Here is a 24,093-nt window from a genome sequence, read left to right on the forward strand (position 1 = left end):
GGCGTGGCTTCTAGGGACAAAAACAAGGGGCGGGGCTTTGTCTTAGTCAATTTCCATTGTCTTGGTACTTAGAATGCAGTGGGAACTTCGGTTAGAGGGTGCGAGGGGCGAGAAAGTGTAAAGAGGTACGTGGATAAGCTCTGTATGTATTTATGTACAAAAATTGTGGAAGGTAATATAATGAACGGTTAGCAATGATTTTCCCTGGGTGGTAGAACTGTAAGTGATTTTTATTTTCTTCTTAGATTTATCCACAATTAACATTTTCTTTTTTTTTTTAATTATTATTTTTTACTTTTTCATTTTTTTATTATTATTATTTTTTAATCCTCATCCGAGGATATTTTTCTATTTATCTTTAGATAGAGTCGGGGGGGGGGAGGGGAGAGAGAGAGAAACATTGATGAGAGAACATTGATTGGCTGCCTCTTGCATGTCCCCTGACCAGGAATCGAACTGGTGACCTCTTGGTGCATGGGTTGACGCTCAACCAGTGAACCACACTGGTGGGGCCACAATAAACATTTTCATAAAACAGAAATAAGAATAGCTAACACTTATAGATTGTTTACTGTGTGTCAAGTACTGCTAAATTCTTTTACGTGTATTAATTATTTTAATCCTCACAACAATCCTTGCAGACGGTACGATTACTATGGCCATTTTACAGATTAGGACACTGAGGCACAGAGCAGTTAATAACAGAGCCAAGGTAATAACCTAGGCAATGCCTCCACTGCCCTTAGGAAAGCAGATCTCAGTTTTACCAAAAACTTTTCCTCTTTTCTGCTTGTGGAAATATTACTCTTAAATGCAGCTTGTGATTACTTCCTCTAGACAACTTTCCCTAAACAACACCTCCTATATGAAGCCCTCCTGGTCTGCCCACCCCTTTTTCATAGATGTTTGCTCTTTCTATAGCAACACTTTCTTCTTGCAAAAGTGTTGTAGTTGTACCACGATGTATGTTCAGTTGTCTTTTTTTTAACCATTTAAAATGTACAATTCAGTGGCATGTATTACATTCACTGTGTTGCGCAACCATCACTACTGTATGTTTCCAAAACTTTTTCATGGGCTCAAACAGAAACTCTGTACCCATTAAGCAATAACTGACCATTCTCACTCCCTAATCCTTGGTAAGTTCACATCTACTTACTGTCTCTATGAATTTGCCTGTTCTAGATATTTCATGTAAGTTGCCTTATTTCACTTTGCGTACTTCCTTCAAGTTTAATCTATGTGGAAGCATGTATCAGAACTTCATTATGGCTAAATAATGTTTTGTTGTAGAACATTTTGTTTCTCCATTTTTCTGTTGGTAGACAGTTGAGTTGTTTCCACTTTTTAGCTATTGTGAATACTGCTGCAATGAACATTGACATACAAGGATATATTTGAGTCCCTCTTTTTTTTAAAGTTTTTATTGATTTTAGAGAGAGGAAAGGAGAGGGAGAGAGAGAGAAACATAGATGTAAGAGAGAAATGTCAATCAGTTGCCTCCTGCATGTCCCCTACTGGGGATTCAGCTAGCAACCAGGACATGTGCCCCGAAGGAATAGAACCAGTGACCTTTTGGTGCATAGGACTATGCTCAACCAAGTGAGCCACACTGGCAGGGCTTGAGTTCATCTTTTCAATTCCTTTAGGTATATACCTAAGAGTGAAATTGCTGGGGAATATTAAAATTCTATGTTTACCCTTTTGAGGAACCACGAAAGTGTTTTTCACAGTGGTTGCACCATTTTACATTCCCACTAGTGAGTTATGAAGGTTCCAATTTCTCCACATCCTTGTCAACACTTGTTTTTTACTATTATTATTATAGCCTCAGATCTCTCTCTCTCTCTCTTTTGATTAATCCTCACCCAAGGATATCTTTTCCATTGATTTTAGATAGAGTGGAAGGGAGGAGGGAGGAAGAGAGAGAGAGATAAACAATGATGTAAAAGGAGACACATTAGCCATGGCCAGTTTGGCTCAGCAGGTGGAGCATTGGCCTGCGGACCAGAGTCCCGGGTTTGGTTCCCGCTAGGGACACATACCCCCCCCCCAAAAAAGGAGACACATCAATTGGTTGCCTCCTGCACATACCCTGACTAGTGTTGGGGATCAAACTTGCAACCCAGGTGTGTGCTTGACTGGGAATCAAACCTGTGAGTCTTCGGTGCATGGGCTGATGCTGTAACCACTGCTCAGTGGTTACACCATCAAAGGTATAGCCTCATCTCTTTTTTTTTTTTTTAAAGGAGTTTTCAATGTTCACTTTTTGCTTTGTAGCATTTTATTTTATTTTATATTATTATTATTATTATTTTTTATCCTCACCCGAGGACATTTTTTGATATTTTGTTCAGATAGAGTGGGAGGGAGAGAGAGAGAGAGAGAGAACATTGATGTGAAAGGGACACATCGAGTGGTTGCCACCCACACAACCCAACCAGGGCCAGGGACAAACTGCAACCGAGGTACGTGCCCTGAGTGGGAACTGAACCCGGGCCTCTCCGGACCACAGGCCAACACTTTAACCACTGAGCCAAACCAGCCAGGGCTCTTTTTTTTTTTTTTAATTTTTTTCTTTATTGATTTTAGAGAGAGAGAAAGGGAGAGGGAGAGAGAGATAGAAACATCAATGAGAGAGAACATCCATTGGCCACCTCCTGTATGTCCCCCATTGTGGATTTGCTCCACAACCTGGGCATGTGCCCTGACTGGGAATCGAACTGGCGACCTCTTGGTGCATGGGTCAACAACGTTCAACCACTGAGCCACACCAGCCGGGTGCCTCACATCTCTTTTAATGGTGGTTGTGATGGTGGCAAGTTTCATACCACTGGTTTCAGATGCAGAGTCTTGTGAATAAAGAACACCTACTGCCACTTCATTGAGTGTTATTTCCTAGACCAACGATTTTCAACCTTTTTCATCTAACGGTACACGTAAACTAATTACTAAAATTCTGCAGCCCACCAAAACACATTTTTTGCCTATCTAACAAAAAATAGGTATAATTTTTATTGATTTACAAGAAATAATAATAATAGTAATTACTTACCCTTTTTTTTTTAATTCCTCACCTAAGGATATTTTTCTACTTATTATCAGATAGAATGGGAGGGAGGGAGGAAGGGAGAGAGAGACAGAAAGAAACATTGATGTGATAGAGCCACATCAACTGGTTGCCTCCCCCACGACCCGACCAGGGCCAGGGATGAACTGCAACCGAATTACGTGCCCCTGACCAGAATCTAACCTGTGACTCATTGGTCCATGGGCCGATGCTCTAACCGCTGAGCCAAACTGGCCAGGGCATTACCTACGCTTTTAGCTCCAAAGTGACTTTTTAAAAAATCAGGTGCCTAGCCCTGGCTGGGTGGCTCAGTTGTTTGGAACATTGTCCCATACATGAAACATGCAAGCTCCATTCCTGGTCAGGGCACATACCTAGGTTGTGGGCTTGATCATTGGTTGGGGCACGTATGGGAGGCAGTTGATGTTTCTCTCTCACATCGATATTTCTCTCTCTCTCCCTTTCTCTCTCTCTAAAATTAATAAACATATCCTTAGGTGAAATTTTTTTTAACAAATCAGGTGTCTATATTTGTATATAAGGATTTCTGGTACCTAGAATTAACCAATAGACACAGCCTTATTATGCAAGGTGACCAATAAGATGCAACTCTATTATTTGATCTATATATTTATGGTTCAAGACAAGGAAGGCATTCACACCAAACAGCTAGTGTTGTGTTGGCTGTTGTCATTTTTTTACTTGACAATCTAAGGGAAAAGAGGTCAGTACTCCTGACTAAATAGTCAGGTACTGCATGTTTTTGGGGTTTTTTTGTGTGTGTTTTTTTTTGCATTTATCATCAGATAGAATGGGAGGGAGAGAGAGAGGAAGAGAGAGAAAGAGAAACATCGACGTGAGAGAGACACATCAGCTGGTTGCCACCCACAGGACCCCATCCGGGCTGGGGACAAACTGCAGCTGAGGTACGTGCCCTTAGTGGGAACCAAACTCAGGACTCTCTGGTCTGCGGGCTGACGCTCTAACCGCTGAGCCAAACCGGCCAGGGCAGTACTGCATGTTTTTAAAATTCCTGTGGCACACCGGTTGCAAATCACTGTCCTAGACAACTATTTCTTTACCTACAGATCCTAATGCAAGGTATAACTCTCATAAATACAAAACTCTCTCATAAGCACAAAAACACACATTTTTTTATACAATTACAGGGGCCTCATCAGCCTCCTGAAGTCCCTTCAATCATCCCAAGTAAAATCCCTTGATCCAAACAATAGACAGCAGAGGCCTGATCTGATTCACCTTCTGTCCACTACTCTTCGCCTCTGCAGCTACCACCTAGTTCAAGTCATATCTTCTCTCAACTGGACATCTGCACCAGCCTCCCACTAGTCTCCCTGATTCTACTCTTGCCTCCTTTCAATCCATTCTCCACACAACAGAGAGCTTTTAAAAACCCAAATCATATTGCCTTGGTCCCCTACTTAAACACTAAAATACGCTTAGAATAAATCCTGACTCTTGTTTTTTTATCCTCACCTGAAGACATTTTTCCATTTTTGTTCAGATAGAGTGGGAGGGAGAGAGAGAGAGAGAGAGAAACATTGACGAGAAAGGGACACATCAAGCGGCTGCCTCCTGCACAACCCCAACCAGGGCCGGGGAGGAATCGCAACCGAGGTACGTGCCCTTGACCAGAACCGAACCCGAGACTCATTGGTCTGTGGGCCGATGCTCTAACCACTGAGCAACCGGCCAGGGCAAATCCTGACTCTTTTGTATGGGCAACCTGATCTAGTCCGTCCTTACTCCTACAGCTTCTACTGCTGCCCTCCACCTTGTTTCCTACACCCCTGCCACACTGGCCTTCCTGTTATTTTTTTTTTTTTTTTTATCCTCACCCGAGGACATTTTTCCATCTTTTGCACAGATAGAGTAGGAGGGAGAGAGAGGAAGAGAGAGAAACATCGACGTGAAAGGGACACATCGAGTGGCTGCCACCCGCACGACCAATCAGGGCCGGGGACAAACTGCAACCGAGGTACATGCCCTTAGCGGGGATTGAACCCGAGTCTCTCCGGACCGCATGGCCTTCCTGTTACACAAGCCAATCTCTCTCTCACCTGAAGACCTTTGCACTGACTTCCCCCTACTGAGAGCGCTGTTCCCTCCACTCAAGTCATGTCTGGCTCTTTCCCATCCACGGATTTCAGCTCAAATGTCACCTCTTTGGACAGCCCTTCTCTGACCAACTTATAAACCAGCAGCGCCCATCTTGCAGTCACTCTATTCCCTTCCTCTTTATTTCCTTATAGCATTTAGCATTTTTTGAGATCAGTATATTTATTTGATGAACTTTTTAAAAACTATGTTTTTATTGATTTTTTTAGAAAGAGAGGAAGAGAGAGAGAGAGAGAGAGAAACATTTGTGTAAGAGAGAAACATCTATCAGCTGCCTCCTGCACGCCCCTACTAGGGATCAAGTCCGAAACCCGGGCATGTGCCCTGACCAGGAGTCGAACTGGGACTTCTCAGTCCATGGGCCAATGCTCACACCGCCTGGGCTATTTGGTGAACTTTTTTATAGTCTGTCTGACTAGATGTGAAATCCAAAAGGGTGAGGGCCTTGTCTATTTTGTTCACTGCTGTATCCCTAGTGTTTAGTACAGTACTTGTATGTAATAGGCATTCAGTAAATATGAATAAATGTGAATATCTTCATGTGTTTTTCAGATGTACATCAAGTCTGTGTGTCAGTGTTTGCTCAACGCAAATAGACTTTATGTCAACTCTGGCTCCCTCCATCCTTACCTGAGCTCTGGAGGACAGGACCATGTCCAACTCATCCAGGACCTTGGAGCAGTACTGCAAGTGAACTATGTGTGGTGAAAGACTAGCGTTTTACTTTCCCAATCCATTGCAGACTGGTACTTTCATTAAAATACAATAATACGTGACAATGTCATTTTGCTACAAACATTTCTGAAAGTTTATTCTCAATTTCTGTACTTACATTGTCCTGAGCAGGTAATAAACAGTTTACAAATGGCCACTAGTTGCAATCCACATATAGTTAAAAGGGTCTTCTCCATCAGGGTTATAAGGAATTAGAGATTCTTTCCATCTTTTTATGGTTTCCTTCTTTCTGTTTACATCTACTTTTATTTTTTTTATTGTTGAAAGTATTACACATATCTCCCTTTTTTCCCCATTGATCCCCTCCTCCTCACTCACACCACCCTTCTGCTTTGCCCAACCTAATGTCTGTGTCCATTGGTTGTGCATACATGCATATACATTCTTTGGTCCAATTGTCATTTTTCCAGGTATAAGATATGAAGTATAGCTTTAACTTTGTTTTTGTTTGTTTTTTGATGTTATTGTTGTTAATCTTTACCTGAGTATATTTCCCCCCCCCTTTTTTTTTAGATAGAGTGGGAGGGAGGGAGGGAACGAGAGAGAAATATTGATGTCAGAGAAACAGATTAATTGGATGCACCCCACATGACCCTGATCAGGGCTGGGATTGAACCTGCAACCCAGGTACGTGCCCTTGACCATGAATTGAATCCTTGGCCTTTTGGTCTGCAGGTTGATGCTCTAACCACTGAGCAAAATCTGCCAGGGCAACTTTGTTTTTTTATTCCATAGAGGCTACATAGTTGTCTCAAACCATTTATTGACTGAAATCTGTCTTATTTTCACCAATTTGAAATGCCATCTTTATTGAATACTAAATGCCTACATGTGTTTTGGTCTATTTGGGAATTTCTCTTGTCTTCCACTAATTTGTGGAATTAGGCACTAGTGCCTAACAGTTTTAATTAGTAAGTTTTTATAGTATATTTACTACTTGGTCTGGCATTTTCAGAAATATTTTCTTGTTAATTTTTTCATAAGAATTTTAGACATGATTCATCTAATTCCAAACAAAATCCTCTTTGTGTTTTTATTGGGATCACATCAAACATCTATCTTAATGGTGCAGAGTTTTGCTAAGCAAAAACATAGCTTATGTTTCTATTTCTTCTAATCTTTTTCTGTCCTTCTGTAGAATTATAGTTTTTCCTTCACATAGATTGCACATCGTTACTGTAAAGTTTATTGCTAGGAATTTTTTAAATTGCTTTATAAATGGGCTTTTCCGTTATATCTTTTTTTATTCATTACATCCTCTAACTCCTGTCACCCTGAGATTCTGAAATAGCTTTAGGGGAGCAGTCTACCTCAAATAATCTTGAGGATTACTCATCTAGACTAGCAAGTAGTGCTCAACTTTGTTTTCCCTTGCAACACACAATAGTATAGGTGATCTTGACATACACCAATCAATTCAACAGGTATTCCTTGATTTTTAGGGACTCCTGCAAAGACAAGAAAGGCTGTGATTTATCAAGAGTTAATGGATGTTTATGTGTACCAGGCACCGTATTAGGAGCCAGAGACACCATAGTGACTGATAGTCTGAGTGCCTGCACTCATGGAAGTTGATCACATAGTCCTAGCCAAACAGAGCAAACTCAGCAAATAACTGAATAATTATAAGGTTGCAAAGATATGTTAAGGGGCTATGAGAGTGGAACAGAAATAATTTGTCAGGTGTTAACATCCACTAATAGCCACACCCAAGGCTTCAATTTCCTCCCAAATGATATTCACATGTTGTGTCTCCAGCCCTGCATTTCCTCTGAGCTCTAGACCTGCCATTTCCACTTCCCCATCAGGAGATAGTCTAATCCCCCTACCCTTGGATCTGGATGGCGTGTGTCTTGCTTGAAGCCAATAAACAACAGTTGACATGGCTCTATGTGACCTCAAGACTGTGTCAGATAAGGCAATGCAATGCAGCTCTGCCTTGCTCTTTGGGATACTCACTCTTGAAGCCTTCAGCTGCCATTCCACTGCAGCTTAAGTATTTAACTATTCTGATTAACAACTAGAGGGCCCTGAGGCTGCCATGCTGTGAGGAAGCTCACAGAAGCCCATGCAGAGGCCACATGGATAGGCCCAAAGGCAACCAGTCCGCTCCTAGGTGCTCTATCTCCCAGTGGTCCAGCTCTGCATTAAAGACGACAAGTTAGAAGAACCAAGCCAAACTCTGAATTCCTGACCCACATCTATGAGAGAATTAAATGATTGCTGATCTTTTAAGGCACTAAATTTGGGAGTGATTTATTTCATAGCAATGGTAACCGGAGCCTGGGCCACATACTGTCCTGGCACAAGGTTTTGTACATGCTTTCCACCCTGCTTGGACTACTTAGAACACTTCCCACATCACTTTTGCCTGGTTACCACTTTTGTATTCTTTCAGAGGTGGGGAACGTCCAGCCCATGGGCTGTATAAGGCCCTTGAAATCAATACCAGCTAACGTCACGTCACACGCCTCACCAAATTAACCTGACCAAATAGCAGGCTAATTTTTAAGCTGATAATTTTGTATGGCCCGTGAATGATGTTATAAATATCCAAATGGCCCTTGGCAGAAAAAAAAGTTTCCTTACCCCTGCACTACTATAGTGCTTCAGGATGCTAATAAAGAACCCCATAATACCATGTACCTTTCCTTCCTGTATTTATTATATTTACATTTGGAGAGTGTTTATCTTTCTGATGAGTTTTCAGCTTCATAGACCAACCTCCAGCCCGTGCAGTTACACAGTGGGCCAGGCATTGCAAACATCAATGTCAACGCAAACAGGCAAGTAACATAAGACGAGGGCAGGTTGGGGACTGTGGTGAAATGAAAAGAACATGTCTGCCCTAGACAGTTTGGCTCAGAGGTTAGAGCATCGGCCTGTGGTCTAGAGAGACCTGGGTTCGGTTCCTGCTAAGGGCACGTGCCTCAGCTGTAGTTTGTCCCTGGCTCTGGTTGGGTTGTGCGGGTGGCAGCCACTCGATGTGTCCCTTTCATGTTGATGTTTCTTTCTCTCGTTCTCCCTCTCTCTCCTTCCCACTCTATCTGAATAAAAAATGGAAAAATGGCCCTGGCCGGTTTGGCTCAGCGGTTAGAGCGTCGGCCTGCGGTCCGGAGAGACCCGGGTTCGGTTCCCGCTAAGGGCACGTACTTCGGTTGCAGTTTGTCCCCGGCCCTGGTTGGTCGTGCGGGTGGCAGCCACTCGATGTGTCCCTTCATGTCGATGTTTCTCTCTCTCTCTCCCTTCCTCTCTCTCCCTCCCACTCCATCTGTACAAAAAATGGAAAAATATCCTCGGGTGAGGATAAAAAAAAAAAAAAAAATGGAAAAATGTCCTCAGGTGAGGATAAAAAAAGAATGTCTATCTTCAGGGAGCAACTGCTACTCACAGGCTCTGTGCAGCCAAATTTGCCTCATTTTTTTTTATTAAAAATTTTTTTTCCGCCCTGGCCGGTTTGGCTCAGTGGTTAGAGCGTCGGCCTGCGGTCCTGAGAGACCCGGGTTCGGTTCCCGCTAAGGGCACGTACCTCGGTTGCAGTTTGTCCCCGGCCCTGGTTGGTCGTGCAGGTGGCAGCCACTCGATGTGTCCCTTTCACATCGATGTTTCTCTCTCTCTCTGTTCCTCTCTCTCCCCCCCACTCTACCTGAACAAAAAATGGAAAAATGTCCTTGGGTGAGGATGGAAAAAAAAAAAAAATTTTTTTTTCCTTTATTGATTTTAGAGAGAGAGGAAGTGAGAGGGAGAGAGAGAGAAACATCGATGAGCCCTGGCCGGTTTGCCTCAGCGGTTAGAGCGTCGGCCTGTGGTCCCGAGAGACCCGGGTTCGGTTCCCACTAAGGGCACGTATCTCGGTCGCAGTTTGTCCCCGGCCCTGGTTGGTCATGTGGGTGGTAGCCACTCGATGTGTCCCTTTCACGTCGATGTTTCTCTCTCTCTCTTCCTCTCTCCCTCTCTCTCCCCCCCAGTCTATCTGAACAAAAAATGAAAAAATGTCCTCGGGTGAGGATAAAAAAAAGAAAGAAACATCGATGAGCGAAAACAGCAATTGGCCACCTCCTGCATGCCCCCCACTGGGGGTCGCGCCCACAACCTAGGCATGTGTTCTTACTGGGAATTGAACCAGCAGCCTCTTGGCGCATGGATCGACACTCAACCACTGAGCCACACCAGCCTGACCAAATTTGCCTCATTTTTAAAGAGATGATACAAATCTAGATTATTATATGTTAGAGTTACAGCAACTGATTAAAACTAAAAACAAAAGAAAGAGAGAAAAGAAAAACAGCAATCTGAAGATTTAATAGTCCTTGTTTTTGAAAATGACTCTGAACTTTCATTTTATATAACCAAGGAATAGTAATTAGAGGCATAGGTTAGCCATGGGGCTGGCTGGGTTTAGGAGTGGATCACATAGATTTGTTTTTATCTATTTGTACCTAGAGACTACGAATCATAGTTTTTTCCAAAGGCATGAAGACTTTTTGACCCTAGCCAAATAATAAAAGAAGTGTTTTTTTTTCTTTCTTTTTTTTAATCCTCTCGTGAGGATATTTTCCCATTGATCTTCAGCTGGAGTAGGGAGTGAGGAGAGAGAGAGAGAGAAAGAGAGAGAAACATGAATGTGAGAGAGACACATTGACTAGTCACCTCCTGCAGGACCCAGACCAGGCTCCGAAATTGAACTGCAACGGAAGTACGTGCCATTGACCAGAATGGAACCTGAGATCCTTTGGTCCTGGGGCCAACACTCTAACTGCTGAGCCATATCAGCTAGGGCAGAAGTACTACTTATTTTTCCTTAGGAAGAAGATGGAAGTAAGAAACTGACTATTAAGTAAGTTACACTAAATTCTGTGTGTTCTTTCCCAGAAGATAAATTATGTGTATTTGTAACAAGGAATGGGAACATGCAAAGCTCATAAAAACCCTGTGAGAAGTTGATTATTATCTAAAAATTATACTTGTTATTTAATATATCTATTAAAAATAAGAAAAGTTGGGCTGGTGTGGCTCTTCCTCTATCTCTAAAATGAATAAAGGAAAAAATAAAAATAAAAAAATAAATAAAAGAAATGAGCTATCAAGCCATGAAAAGAGTCCTGGGTTCAGTTCCCACTAGGGGCACGAACCAAAAAAAAAAAAAGAATTGAAAAGACGTGGAGGAATCTTAAATGCATATTACTAAGTGAAAGAAGCCAGTCCGAAAAGACTATACTGGCCCATTTCAATTATGTATATAACATTTTGAAAAAGGCAAAACTATGGAGATAGAAAGAAGATTAGTGATTGGGGGGAGGGAGAACACTAAATTTGGGAGTGATTTGTTTTATAGCAATGGTAACCGGAGCCTGGGCCACATGCTGTCCTGGCACAAGGTTTTGTACATGCTTTCCACCCTGCTTGGACTACTTAAAACACTTCCCACATCACTTTTGCCTGGTTACTACTTTTGTATTCCTTCAGGGGTGGGGAACGTCCAGCCAGTGGGACCTTCAGTCTTCAGATGGGGAAGATGAGACAGGGTATCAAGCTCTTAATTCTTATGATCTCTGTGTAAGATAGTAAATTGTTGTTCTGATCATTTATCTAAGGAGGAAACAGGTCCAATTTTATTCATAGAATAAAATCCAAAGTTTGGATTTAAAGAAAAAAAAAAGAGGAATCTCCCCCTTCAATGTATGGAATAAGGGAAGAAAGTTAAGATTGGAAGTCAAAGGCCCATCACCTGAGTCCTCATGGGTGACAGGAAAATGGGTCAGAACACAAGCTTCTACCTTTACACCTTTGAAGAGATTGTATGATTGTGCAGGGACCCCAGCTTTGTGTTTAGGGAAACACCTCCATGTCTGCTCCTTTACTCAGGTGAGCTGTGGGATCAGAATGCTTGGAAGTTAGAAAGAAAAATAATTCGTCTTTAGCAGAGGGCTGGACGACACCTGAATGTTGTTCAGTACCGTCATGGATGGATATTCAAGTCCTTTGACTATAACTGGTGTCCTGAGATTCAGTTTCATTCAATTTACAAGAGTCCTGGTCCACAGAGAGGAGCCCTCTGTGGCTGGGGCAAAGTCCCAGAGCACTGTTTCGAGAGGCCCCTCTGTTACAACACCTCATATTACCAACGTATACGAATTAAACTATATTGCCTAGAAAGAAAGATGGAGCAATAGCTGGATTGAGAGAGAGGCAGCGAGCCCTGGCTGGCTTGGTTCAGCGGTTAGCGTGTGGGCCTGCAGACCATACAGTCCTGGGTTCGATGGCCACCAAGGGCATGTACTTCGGTTGTGGTTAGTCCCCCGCCCCAGGTGGGGTGTGCAGGAGGCAACCAATCAATGTGTCTCTCTCACATCGGTGTTTCTCTCCCCCCGACTCTGCCTGAACATAAATGCAAAAATATCCTCGGGGAGGATTAAAAAATAATAATAATAAATAAATAAAAAGAGAAAAAATAAACTTTTTAAATAGTGAGGAAGCAGGTGAGGAGGCCTGGGCATCCGGCTCCTTCACTGGGTTCCCCTGTGGGCTTTGCTGTGTGGTTCTAGGGGTCCGAGAGTCCCTCCCTCAAACCTAACCTGCCATATAAAATGGTTGCTAAAATACACTTAGTTTATTTAGAGCTAGGTGAGAGGAACAGTAATCTGGCACTTACTGCCTTTTAACTCACTATACAAGGTACTGATTTTATTTTTGTGTTTTACTTTCACTAGGACGTAAGCTCCATGAGGGCAGGGATTTTTGTCTCTCTTTTTACCACCATAGCCTCAGCTCTTTGCACACAGCAGGCATTTAGCAGACATTTACAGAAGGAGGAATTGAGGGAAGGAGAAAAAGGAGGAACCGGGAAGGGAGAAGGATGGAGAGGAAAACCGGAAGAACGAACGCGGGTGAAGGGAGAAGAAAGGCCCAGTCCCGCTTCTCGAGGGCGGCCCAGAGCCATCTCCCAGCGGAACTACAACTCCCAGCAGGCCCCAGCGCCCAGGGCGGGACTAGGAGCCTCAAACTGTACCAGGCCCCAGCCCGCTAGGCTCCCGGCGTGCCTTGCGAGCGCCCGCGCTGCCGCAGTGCCCGCCGGAACTTGTGGTCCGGACCGCGGGCGGGGAGGTGGGGCTGGCAGGGAGGCGGGCAGGGGCCGGGGGCGGGCACAGGCCCCTCCCCCGTCACTTCCTGCCGGGCTGCGGGCGCCGGAGCGGCTCCTCAGCGTTTGCACCCGCGGCGGCCGCGTCAGGTTCGGCTCCCCCTTCCTCTGACCCCCGGCCCGGCGGCGCCCGCCTCCTCTGCGGCCACTCCGCCTCTTTCCTCCTGCCGTCCCTTCCTTCTTTCTCTTCTTCCTTCTTCCCCTTCTCGCCGCCGCCGCCCAGGACCGCCGGTCGGGGGACGAGCTCCGCGCAGCAGCCAGGTGAGGCGGCCGAGTCGGGCCTGACGGAGCCCGCGCGGGCGCCGCGGGCGCCGGGCGGCGGGCGGCGGGCGGGGGCCTAGGCCTAGGCGGGACCGCGCGCCCGGCCTCCTTTCCCGGGCCTCCCCCCAGCCCGCGTGGCCCTCCCGGAGGAGGAGGATCCTCCTGCGCCCCCCGCATCGGGGCGCCCCGCGGCCTGGACCCTGGTCGCTCCTGGTCCCATCGCTCCCCGTTCCTCCGCCCCTTGTTGGGGCCAGAAACAGGTGCCACGCCGCCTTTCCTCATTCCTCCTCGCGCGCGGGGACGCCGACGCTGTTCCCGGGGCGGGGGCGCGGGGTCCCGCTCCAAGTCGTTGAGGTCCGGGGCACCTAAATTTCCCCAGTCCGTCTGTAGCGTACTAATTTAGGAGCACCGCCCAGGTGTCCGACGCGGGTACAGATCCCAGCTGTGCCCTTTTAGGCAAGTCACTTAAACTCTTTGTGGCTTGGTTGGAAAAAGGGGCTAATGCCGTCTCTGCCTCTTAAGGCTGTTAAGGTTCAGTGAATTGGGGCGTGTAAAGCGCTTATCGGAGTGCCAGACCCACAGCGTGTCCCAACAAACCGCCTGCATAATTTATTAGCGTGATATTAAGTTATAACTTAGTGGGTAGAGTGGACAGAAGATGACCTACCTCCCCGTTTGGGTTTCCTTAGGGGCAGAAATGTTCAGCGTGCCCACTTGAGCACCGATTTATTATTTTGGGGTGTGTACGTTTAATTGGGACGCTGTCAGGAGGCAGTCTGTAAAAAGATGCTGTTATTCCCATCTCCTCGGCTGAGCCAATTGCAAGATTTTCACCAGCTCCCTGTTTTCCTGCCATCATCCGGCTTCTTGTTGTCATTCCATTCCTGGGAAAGTTGCTGGCAGATGCTTTCCTTGAGTTCAGAAAACCTTTTTGGAGCACTTGCTGCGTGTCAGGCTCTTGAGGGGGGTGTCCGAAGCTGGAAAATATCTGTCCTTTCTTGCGCTACATCTCTAACTTCTAACTTATGTTTCGCTGCAGCTGTGCCCCCCCTCCCCCCGCCCGTTCTTGTTGGCCGACTTTCCTTTTAAGCCCTTGCCCCACCTCCGTGTCGCAGTATTGCTTATGTGGAAGTTTTCTTCTGTTCCGGCGAAGATGTGTGCTTCAGTCTGTTCTGCCCCTGTTCTCTGGCTGTGGGGACGTTTTTAAGGTCACTCTTCCCTTCTGCTTGTGGTTTTAATTATTTAGAGGGTGATGGAAAGAGTTAAACCAGATTTTCTGGTTGATTTGGGGCTTTCAAGAATTGGTGTGCGTACCAAACGTAAATTACATTGCTGCTTGTTGAAGTAAAAACTAAAAATACAGCTGGATTGTAGAGGAAGCAGTTTCAGTCGTCCTGGTGACAGGTGGGATTTATAATACAGAAACTTTGAGAAATACTGAGTCTCTTAATTCTGTACTTAGTTGTTTAGGTGTACCCTTCATTAACGAAAGGCAATTTGTGGAGGTTCAAATTTACAAAATACTACGAAGTGTGTGTTTGTTCTATATAACGATTATCCTGTACTTTGGATTATTTTAGGTAAAATTTCTTACTGAACTTACTGTTTCGATTTAATACCCATCTCAGTAACACACATGATGCAAAGTGGTCTCTCTATTTTTGATATTTTCGTAGAATTTTCTGACACAGTCTTATCATCATTTCTAGTTTAAAATCTTTGGTTGACTCTTTAAAAACACTCAAGCAAACAACTATACAAGCAATAGAAGACATAGTATGTCTTCTGCCATAATCGAAAATTGTAATATTTGGGAAGTGATGTTTTAATATTGCAGTAGATAACCTAATTTTTCTTTTTTTAATGTTCACCTGAAGACATTTTTGTGTTTATCTTCAGATAGAGTGGGAGAGAGAGAGGGAGAAAGAGAGAGAGAAAGATCAATGTGAGAGAGACACATCGAGTGGCTGCCACCCACACAACCCCAACCTGGGCCAGGGACAAACTGCAACTTAGCCCCATTGACCCCCTCCTCCCTGCTCCCACCCCAAGTTGCACTCTTATAAAATTGAGCCAGAAAACTTATTTATATACAGATTACCTTAAGTTTTAAAATGTGCATGACTCATAGAATTACCTCCCCTCCTCCAATTCTGAAGTCCAACCATTAACATTATTCTGGGTGTAATCATTAAACATGAGACTATCTTGTGCTGCTGTCTCATCCAGAGTCTCTCCCCCATAAAACAATGAAGAAATATTTAACATAGGAGGCATGGAGTGGGTCTCAGCTCTCAGGGCAACTTTCTCTGATGCCCTTTTACTGGATGAAGTGAGAGTGAAATTTACCATTATAAAGATGAAACTTTCATGAAAAGGGTGTCTTTTTGTGGGATGTCATAGGGCCTTTTTTTTTTTTTGATCCTCCAGACTGGATCATCTTATTTGATGTCCAACTTAGTGACACAAAATTGCTCAATTTGGGGAAATGTAAACTCCTCCCCTCAAATAAAAACTTTTGGCATTGCTTTCTTTCAGAATGGGATTTTGGAGCCTTTAGAAGTTTTTAGAGAATTTTATGACAGATTTTATTTTATACTAGACCAATGACAGGCTGTTTTAAATTAACTTGTAATGGAAACCTTTGTGGTTAATATGCTTCTGGTGCAATTTTCTACTTGAGCTTTTCCTTAAATAAAACTATCGAAATTAAGACTATAGCATTTATGCTGTCCCCAAAAATATAATTTACAAGTTAGAGATTGAACTACGAGAAGACATGGTTGCTGTGGTTATTTTTACTGAATATTTTATTATGAAAAATTTTAACTGTATAACAAAGTTGGATGAATTTTAATGTCACCTCTATATCTATCACCTACCTACCCTCTGCTGTTCACATTTTACTACTCTTGCTTTATCACGTCTGCTCTGTGTTGTATCTCTTTTAATTCATTAATCCATTTTATTTTTGATACATTTTAAAGTAAATTACATCAGTGCATTAAATACTTCAGCATGCATATCTATCACAGTCAGTTTTAAATTGAGACAGCTCTATAAGGTATTCCTAGATCTTTAAAAGATTTGTTGATATGTTTCCAATTTTGCTTTAATTCTGGAACTCTGCTTTTTAAAGGAAATTGTTTCATGATTTTTTTGCACCAAGGTGTGTTTATCAATAAATTATTACAAAACTTGAATAATGATGACCGGACCCTGTGCTCTCACCTACTAAGGAGAAAATAGGATTATAATATATAGCTGCGTTGATTTTTTTTTTTTTAATCCTCACCCAAGGACATTTTTATTTTTTATTAATTTATTTTTGTTACAGATGTTGTCCATGTGAACAAAATCCATCCTAGCTTCGGTGGGTGGACGAGTGGGGGAATAAATTATCCTAAACAAAAAGCACCTGAGCATATTTAGAGAGAAAGTGTTTAAACACTTTTGTTCACATGGACTTTAGACCAATTTTGGGGGGAAAAATCTGGTTTAGTAATACTCAGTTTTTAAAATGAAACCTATTTGTCATTCCCTAGAAGTAATTTGAAGGTTTATTTTACTTTTGTTTGTTGTGATAGATTGCCGCAGTCAAATTAAACTAAAACTTATAAACTGATTCAAACGTTTGAGGGGGTACTTGGAAGTAAACGGGGGGGGGGGGTGTTCAGTAACCTTTGTGCTGAAGGAGACTCTCCCCTAAATTATTGCTATACTCCTTCATGAAGTGTGTTAAAAAATGATTTATTAACTATACACAAGGTTGTTGCCAAGAAAATTAGTTTCTTTAGAATTATAACATTCTGCTTAAGTGGAAGTGAGTTAACTGAACTTCTAGTTAACTTTATAAGATTTTTGCTCTCTTTGCCCTCAGCCATTGCTAACATCCATTTCCTTTTTGATGATATTAGGAATATTTAGTGTAACATTCCGTTTGGTGTTGAACTGTCTCCTGAACAATTTCTTTTTTAATTTATTTGAATCAGTTGTCTTCTGAATAAGAAGCCTCTTTGGTTGTCCACCCAGGCAGTAGTCATCTCTTATGGCTAGCTTTAAAAGGCTAGATCAATGAAATTAAATCTGCCTTTGGATTGGGGTTTTAGTGAGATGGTATATGAATTTCCATTCTGTGTTTAACCTTAACTCAGGCAACTGTGTAGTCTGTGATGACATTCGTGTGACTCATTAATCATGAAAATGTGTTGGAAATGTGTCTTTTCTGGGGATGAAGTGAGTAGATAATACTTTTTTTTTAATCCTCACCTGAGGACATTTTTGCATTCATCCTCAGATAGAGCGGGAGGGAGCGAGGGAGGAAGAAAGAGAGAGAAACATCGACTGGCTGCCACCCACAGGACCCCAACCGGGGCTGGGGACGAACTGCAACTGAGGCACGTGCCCTTAGCAGGAACCAAACCCGGGACTCTCTGGTTCATGGGCCGATGCTCTAACCACTGAGCCAAACTGGCCAGGGCAGATAATACTTCTTAAATTGTAACTATATAGACTTCCCTCAGGCATGAGCTTTATGATCTAATCAGATTTTGTGTGATTCTCTCACTTCTTTGCATTTTTGAAGTTCATGCTTTCTATAGATTAAAATTAACTAAAGTATGAATTTTCTACCTTTGTAGATTCCACTCTGATAGAAATAGGGCCATTGTCTATTGACGCCATTGTGATTTTGTCCAAAATGCTAGGCAGTCCTTTCCTCTGTCAGAAAGATCATTTATATGTAATGATTAGTCTGATTATGCTTGGAGACTTATGTTCTTTGTTAAACAATTTACCAACCTGTTCATTAAGGCCCCGTGACCCTTTACCTAGATGATAGTCGAATATAATTAGGTAAATAAGTTTTCCTTATGGTTTGTAGAAGAGTGCACCTTTATAGGATGACTACCTTTAGGTGCTAATTTCCCTGTTAATTTAGGATTGATCAATTTAAGCACCAAAAATAAAAGAATAAAGTAAATATATATATTTTTTAATCCTCAGCCGAGGACATTTTTCCATTTTTTGTTCAGATAGAGTGGGAGGGAGAAACATTGATGTGAAAGGGACACATCGAGTGGCTGCCTCCTGCAAGACCCCAACCAGGGCCGGGGCCAAATTGCAACCAAGGTACGTGCCCTTATCGGGAACCGAACCCAGGTCTCTCTGGACCGCAGGCCGACGCTTTAACCTCTAAGCCAAACCGGACAGGGCTAAATATTATTTTTGGAGGTATGAGGTTCTTTTTAAGTTTGCTGCATTTTTTTCTTTCTTAAATAGTGTGTTTTGAATATGATTAATTAATATTTTATAATATCAGTTACTGTATACCCTAAGGAAGTGATGTTTAATAGCTAACTTTGGTATGGCATGTCATCGTTCATAAACATTTTAATTACGTTACCAGTCATTCACTCAAGATTCATATGATTATTGTTTTATTAATCATGCAGTTGATGGAGGTAACCTCATTTAATACAGTAAAAGTTTGAGGCCTGCAGGAGTAACTTGGTCAGGGTTATTCACCTGAGCACCAGAGTTGGTACCCAAACTTAGACCCCCAGTCAAGAGCTTCCTCCATGATACCCAAAGAGCCATGTGCTAGCTGGTTTTCCCTTACCCTAAATCAACATTTTATAGCCAAGAGATCTTTCACATTCTCCTGTGTCTTATGAGGTGATGTGTATTATAAATGATTTGTTATTGCTAATTAAAATGCCATTGTGGATTATTTAAATTTGTATTGGGTTCAAGATAATTCCTTTACAAATGTGATCCAGGGGGATAGAGGCTGTATATTTGTATGCTCCTCTCCCTGCAATGTCTAGAATAGGGCCTGCAAATAGTAGGTGTTCAATAAACTTTTATTGAATGAGTAAAGCAATGAATTTAATTCACTCTCTTGGATTCTAGTATGCTTTCTTGAGTGGGAAAGAAAGGGATTTGAGTTTAACCCACATTCTTTCTTCTCTGCTGCTGTTTGGAGTAAGTGCTATATACATATATTGGTAGTAGTCATGATGGCTTTGGATTATCATTTGAAAATGGTCAGAGGATTTTTAAAAATGTTTACTTATGGAAGTGTGAATCTGTAGTGAGTCTCAGTTATCACTTGTGTTGTATAAAGATGTTTGAAATCCAAATGGTTGCAGACTGCTATATTTCTCCCACTCCAGCTTTTTACTTTGCTTGAGTTGGTGGTGGTGGTTTCTTTTTTTTTTAATCCTCACCCAAGGAAATTTTTCCATTTTTCGTTCAGATAGAGTGGGAGGAGGAGAGAGAGAGAAAAAAATATCGATGAGAAAGGGACACACCAAGTGGTTGCCACCCGCACGACCCAACCGGGGCCAGGGACAAACTGCAACCGAGGTACATGCCCTTAGTGGGAACCGAACCCGGGTCTCTCTGGACCGCAGGCCGACGCTCTAACTGCTGAGCCAAACCGGCCAGGGCAGTGGTTGTTTCTTACTATTTTCTTTATGTCTGACTTTAGCAGCTCCTTTTTCTTTCAATCTAATTATTTTACTTCTGTTTTGGGTTAGAAACCTAGATACCTGAATCTGCCATAGATGGGTTTGAATTGAGGAAAGCCCCATTGGTAAAAGGTATAGATTCTATTAGGTGGATGGTCTTAGACATCTGTTTGGGCTGCTCAATTTCCATTCATGCTAGTCTTTTGAATGGGTAAGATTATGGAACCAAAGGGTTACAGATTGGAAAGTTGTTAGTATAGTAAAACATTGACCAAAAGAATAGCTTGAGTTGTTAAAATACTGTAAGCAAATTAAAGCACTTGATTTTATTTCTAAAATTATTTGGATAAGTAAACAGCTACTTTTTATTGTTTATTAAGACAGTAGCAGTGAGAAATTGAAATGAGCAAAATTATGTTGTAAAAATGCAAAAAGCATCTCAAGGTAAGGAATTCTATTTGTTTCTGACTACTACCATTTATAAAGTTGGGAAACCTCTAGATAGAGCAGACCTGAGAGTTTGAGAATTCAACTCTTATGTCACTTGAAATCCTGTTCTAAAGAAGGATTATGGCCATGACTGGTGTTTTTCAGTGGTTAGAGCATCAACCCATGCACCAAAGGGTCCCAGTTTCGATCTCCGTCCCGTCAGGGCACATGTCTTTCTCACATCAATGTCTCTGTCTCTGTCTCTGTCTCTCTCTCTCCCCATCCCTCCCTCTCCCTCTCCCCCTCCCCCTCCCTCCCTCCCGTCCACTCTCTCTAAATATCAATGAACAAAGTATCCTCGGGTAAAGATTAGCAAAAAAAATAATGAAGGATTATGATTTGGATTTACTAGAGGTAATGTGCTTTTTTGTATTTTGCAATATAATGTAAGAATATTTGTGTGCAAAGTGCCATTTTGTAAAAATTCCCTGTGTTAATTGTATTTACATTACAAAGCACATGGTAAGGATAAAATATTTAGCCAGTAGTTAAAAGTTTAAAAATCAGGTTTTTGTGACCAGGTCCTTTTTTTGTGTGTGTGTGGTACATGCCCCTAGCGGGAACTGAACCCCAGACTCTTTGGTCCACAGGCTGATGCTCAACTGCTGAGCCAAACTGGCCAGTGCGGGGTCCTTTTTTTTTTTAGTTACTATTATTTTTAAATTCTCACCCAAGGATATTTTTCCATTTATCTTCAGATAGAGTGGAAGGGAGGAATGAAGGGGGGTGGAGAGAGAGAAACATCAATGTGAGAGAGACACATCGACTGGTTGCCTCCCGCAAGACCCCAACCAGGGCTGGGGACCGAACCGCAACTGAGGTATGTGCCCTTGAACAGAATCAAACCCATGACACTTTGTTCTGAGGGCCAACACTCTAACTGCTAAGCCAGACTGGCCAGGGCTCCAGTTCTTTCTCTTATCAGGAAGTAATTGAGACTGTCTTTTATGTTCATGTGTCGATAGACATGCCTTTTGTAGACTCTAGAGTGGGCTGCTTCAAGCCAGGACATTGTGTTTTTGGAAACTTCCCTTCTTGTAAATTTTAGGTTTCCCCTGAACTTTAGCAATATATCTTCATTTTCAGAAAAAGATCTCTAGTAAATTATTATTTCTTATTTTCCAGGAATTTTCTTAACCACATAACCCCTCAGACCTGAACCACAACATTGTTCCTGGAGCACCTCTGTTTAAGGTACACATAATTTGGCTCTATAATTTCAGGCCTGTTCATAATTCATAATATTTAAAAATTTTTCATTGATTCGTGGGAAAAATGATTTTTACTTCTGGCTGTAAATATTAGGGAAACAGAAGAGATTTTATATCATTTGAATTTCTTTTTACTCTTGAGACTTAATTAGTAAGTAATTAAATGCAGGGAAAATGTTGACAAGAATATAAAACCCTCTAACCATCACTGCCATATACTTTAAATGGAGGGAAGTGAAAATTGACTACTGAAGTTGTTATTAACATTACTTGGTCAAAAAGCGTCTCAGTTATAGAAACTTTTGTAGTTTGCCTTTGATTTCTCAGATTGTTTATGTTAAATTTGTTTTTCTTCAAACCTGTGTAACTAATTCAACTTTATTTTCTGTTGTGAGATAGAGTTAGGATTCAAGTTCCATTCACCACTGGCCACTTGTGACCAAAAATATTTTATGAGTGTTCCTAGGATTTTACAGGTGTTTTTTTGTTTTCTTTATTGATTTTAGAGAAAGAGGAAGGGAGAAGGAGAGAGAGACATCCGTGAGAGAGAACAGCGATTGGCTGCCTCCTGCATGTCCCGCACTAGGGATCAGGCCCACACCTCTGGCATGTGCTCTGATCAGGAATTGAACTGGCGACCTCTTGGTGCATGGATCTACGCTCAGCCACACCTACCGGGCAGGATTTTATAGTTTTTTATCTGCAAAATACACTGCATGCATTGACACTGCTTGTGTTTTTTAACACTTTCTCTCTAAGAACTGAAAACACATCATCATATCATATCTTTGAGGTGGCAGTTAGTGGACAAATTAATCCAGTTTTCTTTGGAATGAGGAAATTGAAGCATAAGGAAATTAGAAAAGTTGCACAAAGCTCAATGAATGGATTTACACTCGTCATGTTGAAATTGTATAATGCTTTCCTTTTCAAAGAACTGAATAACTTACCAAGTCTTAGGATTCCTTCAGGGTTTTAGCTCTCAGGTTGCTAGGGCTGAGCCTTTGTGAAATATCCTGTTACAAAGTGACTTGGGGAAACTGAGGCACTGGGCTGTGGCTTGCCAAGAGTTGGACGTGTAATTGCTATCTGAGTTGGGAGTAAAACTAAAAGCCACAACTCAGAAGTTTGGTCTGATTTAACATTGTTGGTTGCTACTTAGCAGCAAGGCTTGTTTCTTAGAAACTGGGTCTTGGCCCTGGTCTGTTTTGCATGAAGATGATGGTAAATGCAGTCATGTTTCTAGGTAGATGGCACATAGTTACAGACTACAATTTTCCTTTTCTGAAAGGAAAAGCCAGTTAACTGTTATGTTGAACCAAACCCCTTATTTAAGAATGTGTCACAAGGTAATACTCTTAAAAATCTTTACCATATTATAAATAGATATTTATTTTGGTTGGTTTAAAACATTTTTCTGTGTTTTTATAAGTTTAGATTTTAAAAACACTTCCAGTTTACAAAAATAATGTTTTTGAGTTTACTTATTTATAAGAATTTCTCTAGGGAAGTGAAGAGGGGAGCTTGATAAAGTTTCAGAGCTAGAAAAGAAATTAAGGTTTGTAGCTTGTTAGGCTGCAGAGGTAATTTTTTTTTCCACTTTAGTACACAGTATGGTGTGATGCTTTTTCTAGGATGAACAATTAATAATGAATTCTCTTTTAGGAAGTGTTTCTTTAAATGGACCACCCAATGGTTACATTTGTGTGGAAAGAAAAATCCTCCTTTGCCCAGTTGGCATTGAGCCAACTGTGAGACAGGGGCCACATTCAGTCACTTGTATTGGATGCAAAGGTCTTGAACAGCCTGGGTTATTTCCAGGCATTATTTTTGACTGATTTTATTGTCTTGTAAGTGACTGTGTCTCGTTAGGGTTACTTTTTCTGTGTCTTTCTCTTGAGCACCAAGTACATAATGGTCTCTCTCTCTAAGTAGTTTGGTCATATTTCTTTTAAATAACCTTTCAGTACTGTGACTTGAGATATGGGTCTGCTATTGGACATTATTTGCTTGATATTGCCTTTTTGGAAACGATTATGTATAATAATAATGATTGCCATGTTTCTATACTCGTGGGTGCCCTGTCTACAGGTGTTTGGATAATTATTGGAGTCAATGAATTGCTGTTTTCCAGGGGGCAGGGGATGGCAGGTGCTGGTGGGGGTGAAGTTGGGGGAGTGAGTTTACTTGCAGAAAACATGCAACCACATTGCAACTAGAAAGATGTGTCAAAAATATCTTGGAAATAACTGTTGGATATAAAGGCATTTTAGGTATATTTCAAAATAGGCTATTGTAGGAAAAATGGTTTCTTCCTCAACTTTTTTCGTGTTGTTGACAAAGTTTCTCTGAGAATGGAGCCTCTCAAAAACTAAAGAGAACAGATTAATAGACTTACAGTTGCTTGCTTAAAGATCTGTTCTGTGTCTTTCAGAAAAACTATCAAATTGATTCTATCACTGGAGAATGTACAATCTGCCATTTAAGGGTTTACATGTAGTAGATGCCTAATAAACTTTTCTTGAATATTGAGTGAATATAGCCTAAAGTTGCTATTGATACTGCTAGTGCTTTATT

The 24,093-nt window shown here is 42.0% G+C and overlaps 1 protein-coding gene and 1 long non-coding RNA gene across 19 annotated transcripts in view; both read left to right on the plus strand.

Annotated features, from left to right (window-relative positions):
• Positions 1-62: 62 nt before the first annotated feature.
• On the plus strand, positions 63-6,007 carry LOC118619326. Its single transcript, XR_004957158.1, has 2 exons — positions 63-125; positions 5,762-6,007. It is a non-coding gene; the product is annotated as an uncharacterized LOC118619326 (long non-coding RNA).
• A 7,213-nt stretch (positions 6,008-13,220) lies between these two features.
• Positions 13,221-24,093, plus strand: part of STAU1 (staufen double-stranded RNA binding protein 1) — a 53,568-nt gene continuing 42,695 nt past the window's right edge. For 8 of the 18 annotated variants that reach the window (XR_004957064.1, XR_004957059.1, XR_004957061.1 and 5 more), the window contains exons 1-2: positions 13,222-13,343; positions 21,431-21,499. The gene's annotated coding sequence lies outside the window, so the exon portion shown is untranslated. Of the gene's footprint in view, positions 13,344-21,430; positions 21,500-24,093 lie in introns of all 18 variants that reach the window. The other 10 variants (XM_036244746.1, XM_036244753.1, XM_036244748.1 and 7 more) reach the window with 3 other exon arrangements.

The sequence above is a fragment of the Molossus molossus genome, unplaced genomic scaffold, assembly GCF_014108415.1.
Source record: "Molossus molossus isolate mMolMol1 unplaced genomic scaffold, mMolMol1.p scaffold_m16_p_6, whole genome shotgun sequence".
In the NCBI taxonomy this organism is placed as follows: domain Eukaryota; kingdom Metazoa; phylum Chordata; class Mammalia; order Chiroptera; family Molossidae; genus Molossus; species Molossus molossus.